The 14,208-nt window shown below is 42.2% G+C and overlaps 1 pseudogene; it reads right to left on the reverse strand.

Moving 5' to 3' along the window:
• Positions 1–529: 529 nt before the first annotated feature.
• LOC123151886 (putative disease resistance RPP13-like protein 3) lies at positions 530–13,699 on the reverse strand (annotated as a pseudogene).
• Positions 13,700–14,208: the final 509 nt, after the last annotated feature.

Genomic DNA, 14,208 nt, shown 5'->3' on the forward strand with positions numbered 1-14,208 from the left:
GGTGATCATGGACTTGGATCGTATGCACGGTTCCAGCTTCAACCATCTTTGAGAGGTTCAGTGGTGAACATTCTAAAGATGGTACTTATTCATGTCTGCAGTGTAGCCAAGTCCAAGCAATTGAGCATCAACATTTTCTGCGTCTTGGCTTGCTAGCTATGCTATAAGTATGCCAGCTAATGGACCATGTTTTCAACATTGCTCTTGTGTTCCCTGCACTACGTTTCTCCCTTTCCACTTCCAGAACTATTGTGTCGGTGAGAAAAATGATGGACAGATATACTGTTGTTTGCCAGCATTCTGTTCATTGACAAAGAATTTTTACACTATATGCACCATGTATATAAGACAACGAAAACACAGCCCCATAAACCGAGCAAGTGGGCAAAGGCTACAGGCGATTCCATAACATAGGTTTCTCATAACAAATTAAACAGCAGCCATACAGCAAAAGAAACTACGAAGGCTTGCCGGGCGGTGTTCTCACAACACACTAACGATGCTGTACAGCAAATAATTTACACCCCAATCAGCAGTACAATATAGTTTAGGTTTGCACGATGGTGTATCGCCAATACAGGTTGCGGGTACTTAAATACTCTAGCTAGTAAAGGAAGCAAGTACTATGTATTCACAATTGCAGGTCTTCTCATCAGATTGATCATCCGTTCCATGATCTTTTCCAAACAATTTACAATTATTTGGGCTAGTAGTTGCCACTTGTACTTTCGATCAGAGATCTTGCTCGCCTCTGTTCCACCGATACCCATAAGATATGTGTCACTCCTCTTCCATTTGGACCGTAAAAACATCAGGAGGTAACTAGCAGCAAACTTGCAAGGTTCAACCTGATGACCAATTGCAGAATAACAACATAAGCAGCTTAGCAGTAGCATCTTGTATAGTACAGTGTATTGGATCTCCACATCTTCTCCCCTGTGGAATAAATATGTACAAAGATTTAACAGATTATTATGAAAACACAAATTTCTTCCTGCTAAGTATGGCAAATTCAAATTACAGAAAACAATATAACTTCTATATGCACAACATAAATAGGAATGCACCTAACAAGTAACAACACAACATTGAACTGGAATCTAAGGACTGTTCCATCTCTCGTCGGTACCAATCATCCCCCAAGTAAAACAAGATTTGAGTGGTACCTGTATAACGTCAGAGAGGAAATAATCAACCCGAAACTTGTAAGGAAGTTGAACGTGATGTGCAAGTGCAGCATAACATCATACGCAGCTTTGTGGTACGTAGTAGCATCTTGTGTGGGGTAGTCCATGGCATTTTCCCCAAGCTGAGTACACGGCATACAACAGAGCAGAGGAGTTTATTTCATCAGCAAATGCATTGAAAAGCGCTTCGAGTATCCAGTCCACACAATTTTCTCCATGGCATATATGTTGAATAAGGAAGGGTTAAGATTTACCTTCGCCCCATTTGATCCTTGCCAGTTGCCTTCAACAATAGGAGTAGTTTCTGAACCAATATATAAGGCATATATAAGGCAGCGCACCATGAGTTGTATCTTCAGCAAGCATCTTCGTCATGAGAAGTGCAAGAGAAGAAATCATCTCCATCATCTTCTACATTGGAGCCTTGGATGTGGTGGAAAATAAAAACTACATAGACATGAATTGTAACTTGTGAGTGTATATGTATAGTAGTACCAATTATCATCTCAATCGATTGATAGCTACTTATATGCTAGTACTACTAGCTGAACGGAATGCAAGTTAATTAGCTGACCTGATTGCGCCCGTCGTCGCCATGGCCACCACTTGCGATTATGAGCGGATCTCTCCTGCTGTTGCTGCCTTCGAAAATTAGCCAATCCTTCCTCCCGCGCTTCATATACAGAGGGGTCTATGTTATGCATTCTCCAGACCTCTGTTAGTCGCAGCAGGGGATGGTTGGGGTGTGCCTCCACTTCCCCTTGCAGCACACCAAGCTTCGCCACTCTAGCCCCCAAACCAAGTGAAATCTCCTTGACCCTTGCGAGATGTTTGATGCCAATAAATTCCACACATCGGCCGCCACGGAATTGTATCTTTTCCAGCTGGTGCGAGGTGTCCTCTTCGAATATCACCTCTCTCACTCGATCCGGGTAAAAAATATCTAGTTCCCTGAGATTTGGGAATGCTCTTGCTCCAAAGACTAGACTCTTCCCAACATAAGCACTCTGACGAAGACGAAGGAGCATAAGGCTGGGCAGTGCACCTAACAATTTCATGGTTTTCTCACCTTTCAGCTCGCTATGCCCTAGATAAATCTTCACTAAATGTGTCAAACTTCCAATCCAGTCTGGCATTTCTCCAAGACGTCCAACCAGCTTGAGGCTCCTCATGAGTAGGGGAGGATATGACACAGAATGCAGCCACTCAAGAGAGCCATGTTGGTCAGCATCCACGTTAAGAGAGCATAGGGAAGTGAACTTCTCGATAGCTGCACAAAGTAGCTTGCATTTTTGCTCGGTGGCCTCTTTCGTTACCACCCCAAGTTTTTTTAGCTGCACAAGCTCACCTAGCTCTTTAATTGCATTGGCATCACTCCGTTTGATGTCCACAACCTCTAGTGTTTGTAACTCTTGTAACTTGCTAATCCCTCTCGGCACACTTACACCTTTGTATATTGACCAATGCCTAAAGCAAGGCATGCGTGGCTTCAATGCTTTTTCATGAGAATTACAAGTAATCATCTGATGATACATCATGTCCATCAAACATCCCATAGAGGGCTCACCAATATAATACAACCAATATGTTTTTCTACACCGGATGCTACGGAGACTCACAAGGTTACAAATCTCATTTGGTATCGCTGATACATCTGTGATTCTTATCTCCAAAGTCTGCAAGCCTTCTAATATTCCTATAGATCTTGGAATTCTATAAATATATGGATGTGCATTAACACTCCCAATATTCAAATACTTCAAGTGGCGTAACACTCCTATGTCCTTGATATCTTTTTGTGTGATTCCAAAATGTGCACTATGTACATCCAGGGCTCTAAGCATTCTCATGCTAGGTGGAAACAGGGGAGCAGGTGGCACTATGGGTTTCTCACCAAACATGCTTAATGACCGGACATGCCTCCAATCTATGCATTCCTTGAGGCACTTTCTACCATGGTATGATACATGACGAAAGTTCTCCTCTGCTACACTATTTACATTATCGTCGGTGGACAAGTACACAAAATTTTCATCTCTAGCAATTGAGATCATGACATCACGCATGACATCATGGACTCGACAGCTCTTAACTGTTCCTTCCACATTCACTCTTGATGGTATAATCATGTTTCGGTTGATTAGCTCAATGAAATAAAATTTTCCAATATCCTCAATGTTTACCCTGCCCCTAGCGATGATGAACCCCTCAGCTATCCATCTATCTACTAGAGACCTCCTCTTAATTTCAAAATCCTCGGGAAAGATGCTTAGGTACAAAAAGCATGACTTTAGATGAGATGGTAGGTAGTTGTAGCTCAGAGTAACCATCCTCCTCATTGCTTCAAGGCTTGGATTAGTCTCAAGCTCTGAAGGGAGATGATTATAAAATTGTGTCCACTCAGCTACCTTTTTTGTGGCAAGGACGCCACCTACCATGAGTATAGCTAATGGTAAACCACCACATTTTTTAACTAATTTTTCAACTATGTTCTTCAAGTCCTCATCTTTCTCCATGTCCTCCTGCCTTTTCCTACACTTTCTTAGTAACAAATTTGCAGCATCAACTGATTGTAGTGGCTTGAGTTGGTAGATATGTGAGTCAAGAGAACACTCCTTAGCTAAGCCCATATCTCATGTTGTTATTACTATCCGACTACCTTTCTTGTTACTGCTAGGAAAAGCTAATTCTTTGATCCACCTCCACATATCTATGGTCCACAAGTCATCAAAAACAATAAAATACCTTTTATCCTTGAGCTCTTCCATGAGGTACTTGGAGAGGTCATCCACTTGCACTGCCTTGCCTTTAAGTTCTTCCAAGCATTTCTTCAGTGACTCATGTCCCAAAAGCTGCCCGATCATACCCTTGAGCATCTCTACCTTGAAAATCGAATGTGATACTATGACCCAAGCAACACAAGAAAATTTCTGCACAATATCTTCCTTACTTTCATATGTCTTCCTTGCAATAGTAGTCTTTCCTAAACCACCCATGCCGACAACACATATCACCTTAGGAAAATCATCTTCAGTGTTGACATCCATCAGGTTTATCAACTCCTCCCTAGGCTTGGAAAAGCCCACAAGTTCTGCTTCATCAATGTTGCTAGCCGCGTGATTGCGGACATCTTCGCTGTAGGAATCCACCTCCCCAATGTTGTTGGAGGCCTCCGTCTTGATCAAGTTGTAGCGTGTATTCCTAATGCTTACTAATTCAACTCTGAGTTTGAGGTCACGGATCTGCATGGCGATCTGATGGCGGTCTTTGAGCTTCATCAGCCTCCGCGACAAGCTTTGGCTTCTCACATGCACCATGAATTCACTAAGGCAATCTTCAATATTGTATGATAAGTCTCTGACCTGCTTCGCCCACACCTTCAGCAGAATGTCTTTCATCTTAATCGCTTCAGCAGTCAGCAGAAATGCCTGCATCGTCTCTAGCTCATCTTTAATGAACCTGCCAAACAAATATGCATAAGAAATGTAGGACAACAGTTGGTGTCGTCCTAGAACTCGTATTATGCATCAACGTATAGGGAAATTTGCACCTCAGTAGCTCAGTGAATAGACTTTAGACCCGACACATATATAAATGTAGCAATGCTGACGTCTAAAGGTCTAAGTAACTACAAACTTAATTACTCCCTTAAGTTGTACTAAACCCGCGACAAGTAATATGGATCGGAGAGGGTACCAGATATCCTTTCACTAGTAGAAAAAGGGTCAAATGTGAAGCACATTAGTGCCGGTTTGAATTTGAGCCGGCACTAATGTGACCATTAGTGCCGGTTGCAACGGCTAGGCGGGCGGGCATCATTAGTACTGGTTCGTGGGCAACCTTTAGTATCGCTTCATGCCACGAACCGGTACTAATGAGGCCAGTGCGGCTGTGGTCAGGCTGGGGCCCCCACAAAGACCTTTAGTACCGGTTCATGGCATGTGTTGGGGAACGTAGCAGAAATTCAAAATTTTCCTACGTGTCACCAAGATCTATCTATGGAGAGACCAGCAACGAGTAGAAAGAGAGTGCATCTACATACCCTTGTAGATCGCTAAGCGGAAGCGTTCAAGTGAACGGGGTTGATGGAGTCGTACTTGTCGTGATTCAAATCACCGATGATCAAGTGCCGAACGCACGGCACCTCCGCGTTCAACACACGTACAGCCCGGTGACGTCTCCCACGCCTTGATCCAGCAAGGAGAGAGGGAGAGGTTGAGGAAGAATCCATCCAGCAGCAGCACAACGGCGTGGTGGTGGTGGAGGAGCGTGGCAATCCCGCAGGGCTTCGCCAAGCACCATGGGAGAGGAGGAGGAGGAGAGGCAGGGCTGCACCAACGAGAGGAGAAGTTCTCATGTGTTATGGGCAGCCCCAGGCCTCTATTTATATAGGGGAGAAGGGGGCTGCGCCCCCTTTAGGGTTTCCCACCCCAAGGGGTGCGGCCAGCCCTAGATGGGACTTGGGGAGGCGGCCAAGAGGGGGAGAGAGGGGAGGCGCACACTAGGTGGGCCTTAAGGCCCATCTGGACTAGGGTTTGCCCCCTCCCACTCTCTCTTGCGCCTTGGACCCCTTGTGGGGGGCGCACCAGCCCACCTAGGGGCTGGTCCCCTCCCACACTTGGCCCACGCAGCCTTCTGGGGCAGGTGGCCCCACTTGGTGGACCCACGGGACCCTCCCGGTGGTCCCGGTACAATACCGATATCGCCCGAAACTTTTCCGGTGACCAAAACAGGACTTCCCATATATAAATCTTTACCTCCGAACCATTCCGGAACTCCTCGTGACGTCCGAGATCTCATCCGGGACTCCGAACAACATTCGGTAACCACATACAAGCTTCCTTTATAACCCTAGCGTCATCGAACCTTAAGTGTGTAGACCCTACGGGTTCGGGAGACATGCAGACATGACCGAGACGTTCTCCGGTCAATAACCAACAGCGGGATCTGGATACCCATGATGGCTCCCACATGTTCCACGATGATCTCATCGGATGAACCACGATGTCAAGGACTTTATCAATCCCGTATTCAATTCCCTTTGTCTATCGGTATGTTACTTGCCCGAGACTCGATCGTCGGTATCCAATACCTTGTTCAATCTCGTTACCGGCTAGTCACTTTACTCGTTCCGTAACACATCATCCCGTGATCAACTCCTTGGTCACATTGCGCATATGATGATGTCCTACCGAGTGGGCCCAGAGATACCTCTCCGTTTACACAGAGTGACAAATCCCAGTCTCGATCTGCATAAAACAATAGATACTTTCGGAGATACCTGTAGTGCACCTTTATAGTCACCCAGTTACGTTGTGACGTTTGATACACCCAAAGCACTCCTACGGTATCCAGGAGTTACACGCTCTCATGGTCAAAGGAAGAGATACTTGACATTGGCAAAGCTCTAGCAAACGAACTACACGATCTTTGTGCTATGCTTAGGATTGGGTCTTGTCCATCACATGATTCTCCTAATGATGTGATCCCGTTATCAACGACATCCAATGTCCATAGCCAGGAAACCATGACTATCTGTTGATCACAACGAGCTAGTCAACTAGAGGCTCACTAGGGACATATTGTGGTCTATGTATTCACACGTGTATTATGATTTCCGGATAATACAGTTATAGCATGAATAAAAGACTATTATCATGAACAAAGAAATATAATAATAACTTATTTATTATTGCCTCTAGGGCATATTTCCAACAGTCTCCCACTTGCACTAGAGTCAATAATCCAGTTCACATCGCCATATGATTAACACTCACAGGTCACATCGCCATGTGACTAATACCCAAGAGTTTACTAGAGTCAGTAGTCTAGTTCACATCACTATGTGATTAACACTCAATGAGTTTTATGTTTGATCATGTTGCTTGTGAGAGAGGTTTTAGTCAACGGGTCTGAACCTTTCAGATCCGTGTGTGCTTTACAAATCTCTATATCATCTCCTAGATGCAGCTACCGTGCTCTATTTAGAGCTATTCCAAATAACTGTTCTACTTGGAGCTATTCTAAATTATTGCTCTATTATATGTATCCGGTCTCTCTACTCAGAGCTATCCGGATAGGTGTCTAGCTTGCATCGACATAACCCTTTACGACGAACTCTTTTACCACCTCCATAATCGAGAAAATTTCTTAGTCCACTAGTTACTAAGGATAACTTTGACCGCTGTCATGTGAGCCATTCTTGGATCACTCTTGTACCCCTTGACTGACTCATGGCAAGGCACACTTCAGGTGCGGTACACAGCATAGCATACTGAAGAGCCTACGTCTTAAGCATAGGGGACGACCTTCGTCCTTTCTCTCTATTTTTAGTCCCACCTCGCCAAGAGAGAGGCAGTATGAGCGGTTTGTAAGCCGTGAGTGCAGAGACAATGACGAAGAGGCGCAATGCTCACCTGCACGTTGATTAGCTTCAAGTCTTTCAGAATAGCATAGATTGCACTGAGCTATGTGCAGTGCAGTCTACACTATTCCGAAAGGCTTGAAGCAAATTAACCAGCATTGCACCTCTTTTTAAATTTTAATAACTTATTTGAACTCCGGACTTTTTTTGTGTTCAGTATGCAGCATTCAAAGCGACGTCATCAATTTCCAACATGTTCTGACATCATTTGTTCTTTTTCGGTCATTTACCTAATTGTTTAGAGAGCTAAATGACCGTGAAATTAAAAATCACTACAAAATGAATTCAGAAAATGTTGAAAATTGGCATGGTATCATCATTTCACCCGCATAGCATGTGCGAAAGAGTAGAGAGGGTCACGGCAAAAACTGGACGCACTTTGTGTACAAACTGGACAAACTCTTTCAGAGTATCAGGGTTTCGGACGAGAACTCATCTGTTACACGGGCACTTCAATGTTTTTTAAACTTATTTGAACTCTGGACTTCTTTTGTGTTCAGTATGCAGCATTCAAAGCGATGTCATCAATTTCCAACATGTTCTGACATCATTTGTTGTTTTTCAGACATTTACCTAATTGTTTAGAGAGCTAAATGACCGTGAAATTGAAAATCACTACAAAATGAACTCTGAAAATGTTGAAACTTGGCATGGTATCATCATTTCACCCGCATAGCATGTGCGGAAGAGTAGAGAGGGTCACGGCAAGAACTGGACGCACTTCGTGTACAAACTGGACAAACTCTTTCGGAGTATCAGGGTTTCGAACGAGAACTCATCTGTTACACGGGCACTTCAATGTTTTTTAAACTTATTTGAACTCCGGACTTCTTTTGTGTTCAGTATGCAGCATTCAAAGCGACGTCATCAATTTTCAACATGTTCTGACATCATTTGTTGTTTTTCGGTCATTTACCTAATTGTTTAGAGAGCTAAATGACCGTGAAATTGAAAATCACTACAAAATGAACTCTGAAAATGTTGAAACTTGGCATGGTATCATCATTTCACCCGCATAGCATGTGCGGAAGAGTAGAGAGGGTCACGGCAAGAACTGGACGCACTTCATGTACAAACTGGACAAACTCTTTCGGAGTATCAGGGTTTCGGACGAGAACTCATCTATTACACGGGCACTTCAATGTTTTTTAAACTTATTTGAACTCCGGACTTCTTTTGTGTTTAGTATGCAGCATTCAAAGCGACGTCATCAATTTCCAACATGTTCTGACATCATTTGTTGTTTTTCGGTCATTTACCTAATTGTTTAGAGAGCTAAATGACCGTGAAATTGAAAAATCACTACAAAATGAATTCTGAAAATGTTGAAACTGGGCATGGTATCATCACCCGCATAGCATGTGCGAAAGAGTAGAGAGGGTCACGTCAATAACTGGACGCACTTCGTGTACAAACTGGACAAACTCTTTCGGAGTATCAGGGTTTCGGACGAGAACTCATCTATTACACGGGCACTTCAATGTTTTTTAAACTTATTTGAACTCCGGACATCTTTTGTGTTCAGTATGCAGCATTCAAAGCGACGTCATCAATTTCCAACATGTTCTGACATCATTTGTTGTTTTTCGGTCATTTACCTAATTGTTTAGAGAACTAAATGACCGTGAAATTGAAAATCACTACAAAATGAACTCTGAAAATGTTGAAACTTGGCATGGTATCATCATTTCACCCGCATAGCATGTGCGAAAGAGTAGAGAGGGTCACGGCAAAAACTGGACGCACTTCGTGTACAAACTGGACAAACTCTTTCGGAGTATCAGGGTTTCGGACGAGAACTCATCTGTTACACGGGCACTTCAATATTTTTTAAACTTATTTGAACTCCGGACTTTTTTGTGTTCAGTATGCAGCATTCACAGCGACGTCATCAATTTCCAACATGTTCTGACATCATTTGTTGTTTTTCGGTCATTTACCTAATTGTTTAGAGAGCTAAATGACCGTGAAATTGAAAATCACTACAAAATGAATTCTGAAAATGTTGAAACTTGGCATGGTATCATCATTTCACCCGCATAGCATGTGCGAAAGAGTAGAGAGGGTCACGGCAAAAACTGGATGTACTTCGTGTACAAACTGGACAAACTCTTTCGGAGTATCAGGGTTTCGGACGAGAACTCATCTGTTACACGGGCACTTCAATGTTTTTTAAACTTATTTGAACTCCGGACTTCTTTTGTGCTCAGTATGCAGCATTCAAAGCGACGCCATCAATTTCCAACATGTTCTGACATCATTTGTTATTTTTCAGTCATTTACCTAATTGTTTAGAGAGCTTAATGACTGTGAAATTGAAAATCACTAAAAAAATGAATTCTGAAAATGTTGAAACTTGCAATGGTATTATCATTTCGGAGTATCAGAGTAGAGAGGGTCACAAAGAAACTACTCAGAAATAAATAGAAGAAAATAAATAAAGCAGAAAAGAATAAAACTATATAAAAAATTACTCAGAAATAAATAGAAGAAAATAAATAATGCAGAAAAGATAAATAATGCAGAAAAGAAAAAAACTATATAAAAAATTTGTTGGGGCGCTGCCTAGTGGGCTGCCAGACCTAGGGTGTGCAAATGCAGGCTCAGAAGGGCCAGCAGACTCACAGGGCAGCGCGCCTTAGTTAGGCCCAGAAGACAGATATATGAAGAAGCTCGAAGGAGCAGCCGCGGCTAGGTTTATAAACCAGTGCAGCTGCCCTTCGCTCGGCGAGGTGGGACTAAACATTGTGCACCGCCGGTGGCAGCGCACAACCATTAGTATCGGTTGGTGGCTCCAACCGGTACTAAAGACCCCTCCTATATATATGGCACTTATGAAAAAATCAGTTTTATCGACCACCACTTCTTCTCGATCCAACTTGTTCGCCGCGCCCGTCGCCCATCGCGCGCCGCCCTCGCCGCCCCGCTGCCCGTCGTCGCCGTCACCGCCGTCGCCCCCGTCACCCGTCGTCGCCATCACCGCCGTCGCCCCCGCCACCCGTCGTCGCCGTCACCGCCGTCGCCCCTGCCGCCCGTCGCTGCCGCCTCGCCCGCCACCCGTCCCCGTCGCATCGCCCGCCGCCGCCCGTACGCCGCCGCCCCCCGCTCGTACACACACACACACACATACACACACACAGACACACACACAGACACACACACATTGTTTTTACTTATTTTCTATTTTTTGTTGTTTAGATTAATGTTAGATAAATTACGTAGATAATAATTAATGTTAGAATGTTAATGTTAGATGAATTATATGGAAAAGATGTTAAATATTAATATCAATTTTACATGAATTAGAACAAGTTGAACTAGTTGAATTAGTATAGCTAGATATTAATTAGGTATATATATGAGATTTGAACTAATTGAATTAATATAACAAGTTTATTTATAGTATGAAAATTAATAGAACAAGTTTATTTTTAGTAAGAAAATTTAGGTATGTGAGATTTGATGATCTAATCAAAATATTACTATATAGAACTACCTACTTTATTTTAGTAAGAAATTAATAGAACTAGTTTATTTTTAGTAAATTCTTAGTTGAATTAATAGAACTAGTGTATTTAGTTGAATTAATAGAACTAGTAAGTGTTTAATGTTTCACCTATATATGATCATATGTTAGATATTAATGTCAAATGTTAGATGAATTAGATATAAATTATATGTTAGATATATATTTAATTTAGTTATATGAGATTTCATTATCTAATTAACATTTTATTATATAGAACTAGCTACCTTATTTTTAGTAAGAAAATAATAGAACTAGTTTAGTTGAACTAGTTGAATTAATTAGTTGAACTAGTTAGTTGAATTAGTTCAATTAATTAGGTATATTTTTCATAAGTGATTAGTTGAATTAGTTCAATTAATTAGTTGAACTAGTTGAATTAACAGAATTAGTTGAATTAATAGAACTAATAAGTGTTTAATGTTCCACCTATGAACATAGGAATGTCATCTGACGACGAACACGATTTCATTATGTGCGAATACTGCGAAGACCAGTGCGGCCTGTGCAGCAGAAATTTTCTAGTTGATGATAGACGCTTCAGCATCAAGCTGGATGAAAACTTCGAAGTGGATACAGTAAGTCATAACGACAAGTCTTTTTTCGTAATTAAGCATGACTTATGTTTCATTTGCTTCAACTTTTAATTTTAATTTTTCATAAATTCTACTAGCGTATCCCCTGCCATGGAAGAATTTTTGTCTTGCATAAAATAGGTTTCAGTCCTAACGAAACTATGGAGGTAAAAAGAGTTTACTTGAAGACCAAGCATGGTTATACCTTCAACGTCAAATTATACAATATAGACACATACACCTATTTTGAATGCAAAACTTGGCAAGCACTATGCAAGGCTTATGCATTTGAGCCTGATATGGTTATCACCTTTGATATTCGTCCAGAAGATGATATTGACGGTAATAGAGACATCTGGGTCGATGTGCAGACGCCTCCAGTTCTACCATTATGTGAGTTTCTCAACCATATTTATGTCTTCGATATGAGATTATTTGAACCAGTTGAATAATTAATAGATCTCAATTTAAATTGACAGCTTACTTCCAATCAAGCAAATATGTCCGGCGCTTGGTAGACAGGACCATCCACTGTCCCGGGGCTGAACTAAACTGCGAGGAGACAAGTCATTATGTTTCATGGCTTGAGGATCTTGATGCTGTCAAGACAAATTTCTTTCCTGCACTTAGAAATGTTAGTACTCAAAACGTGCGACCAATAGTGTTCGTACTGAACTACGGTCATATATATTTAGGAAAGATGGTAAGATTTCTACTATTTCTCCTCAGTGCATCTTTTGCATACATTATTTTTTTAAGCTAAACTTCATTGCTAAGTATGTTACTATACGATGTTTTTCAACAGGGACTCCCGATGAATGTTGTGCCTGATTGGATCGAGACTAAAGGTACCTTGAATATTGTTAGCTTACGGCCAAGATATCCTACAATGCACTTTAGTGCATTCAGGATTTATAATAGCGAGGAATGCTTAATAGTAAAAGACTGGAGCAAAATTGTGAACGGTCACAGAGAAGTACTAGGGGGCAGCAATCAGAAGCGCAACCCACGATTAGGAGACAGGTTCATCTGCATGCTCCAATATGATGAATCGGCAAAGCTATACATGTTCTATGCTATTTTACCTGAGAGAAAGCAGCAGGAATGATTAATTAGCTAGTTCATGCTCTTAGTACTTGTCCTCTCATGTCCGTGTTCTTCGTCCTGAACTTAATCTCAAAGAGTAATTTACTTTTGTGGTGTTATGAACGCTTATAATATCATTACCATGTTGAACTCGATGATATCTTTGCTATGAAAACCGTTGGTGATGATATATATGATGCAGAGTTTTATATTAATATGATGATGATGATGAGTTATTATATTATTTATGAAAGAAACTGCATATTAGTTTTAACTGGATGGATTCTAGCTAAGTGATCAAGTATATGCCATATCCATATTACCTCGATCACTTAAGTAGGTGATCAAGTATATATAATATGGATATGACATATACTTGATGACTTAGCTAGGATCCACGCATCCAGTCAAACTAATCTGCGGTACATTCACCTAATGATTTAACAACTCATTATAATGTAAAACAATCACTAAATTAAATTGAAAACACAAAATTAAAGTAAAAATAAAAAATAAAACCAAAACACACCCAAACATTTAGTATCGGTTGGTGTTACCAACTGATACTAATGTCCTACGCGCTCACGGAGCTGGCTCGTGCCACGTGGTTGCCCTTTTGCACCGGTTCATGCTGAACCGATACTAAAGGGGGGGGGCTTTAGTGCCCACAATTTAGTGACGGTTACCGAACCGGCACTAATGGGCCTTACGAACCGGTGCTATTGCCCGGTTCTGCACTAGTGTTTCGCACACCCATCAACAAGCTCATCTCGGCGGCGGCGGCGGAGGCGGCCTTGCAGATGGCACCCCCCAGCATGGACCTCGCCATGCTCACCGCCGTCCCTGCCATGTCCGGCTGGTTTCTCTCTTTGCTCGAGTGTCTTTGTTTTTCATAGGCTCTCTTGCTCAAGTGGGAACTACTATTTGCAGATCACAGGTAGGGGGAGGCGCTTATATAGCAAATCGACCGAGCCCTGGCTGTGAACCAAGTCTCATCTTGTCATCTTTACCCATAGCCGTTGCACTCCACTAATGAATGAGCCTATGCGATAATACACATATCGTCATCCGAGTTAATGCAATAATGGTCCTTGGATGGCAACACACGAGCGACATGTATTCTTTTTTCTCGTTTGTTTCAAAATTCTTTCGCTCGTGGCTCTTGTTCCCCTATGTTTTTTTAGAAAAGGAGGATTGCCCCGGCGCGATGCATGCGGCCATTTTATGAAAGGGTGCCAATAGTTCGAGCCTAATACCAATCAGACATCGCACCAAAACCTAACATATAAAGCCAGAGGCCCCAACCGAGCCACATACTGCGTTTGGGGTACAAACCGGTCCGACGCACTCTCATGTGTCGTCGCCGTCGTCTTTCACCAATCAATCTTTAGAGCAGAAACTAGCGCACCG

The sequence above is a fragment of the Triticum aestivum genome, chromosome 7A (genome assembly GCF_018294505.1).
Source record: "Triticum aestivum cultivar Chinese Spring chromosome 7A, IWGSC CS RefSeq v2.1, whole genome shotgun sequence".
Lineage (NCBI taxonomy): Eukaryota > Viridiplantae > Streptophyta > Magnoliopsida > Poales > Poaceae > Triticum > Triticum aestivum.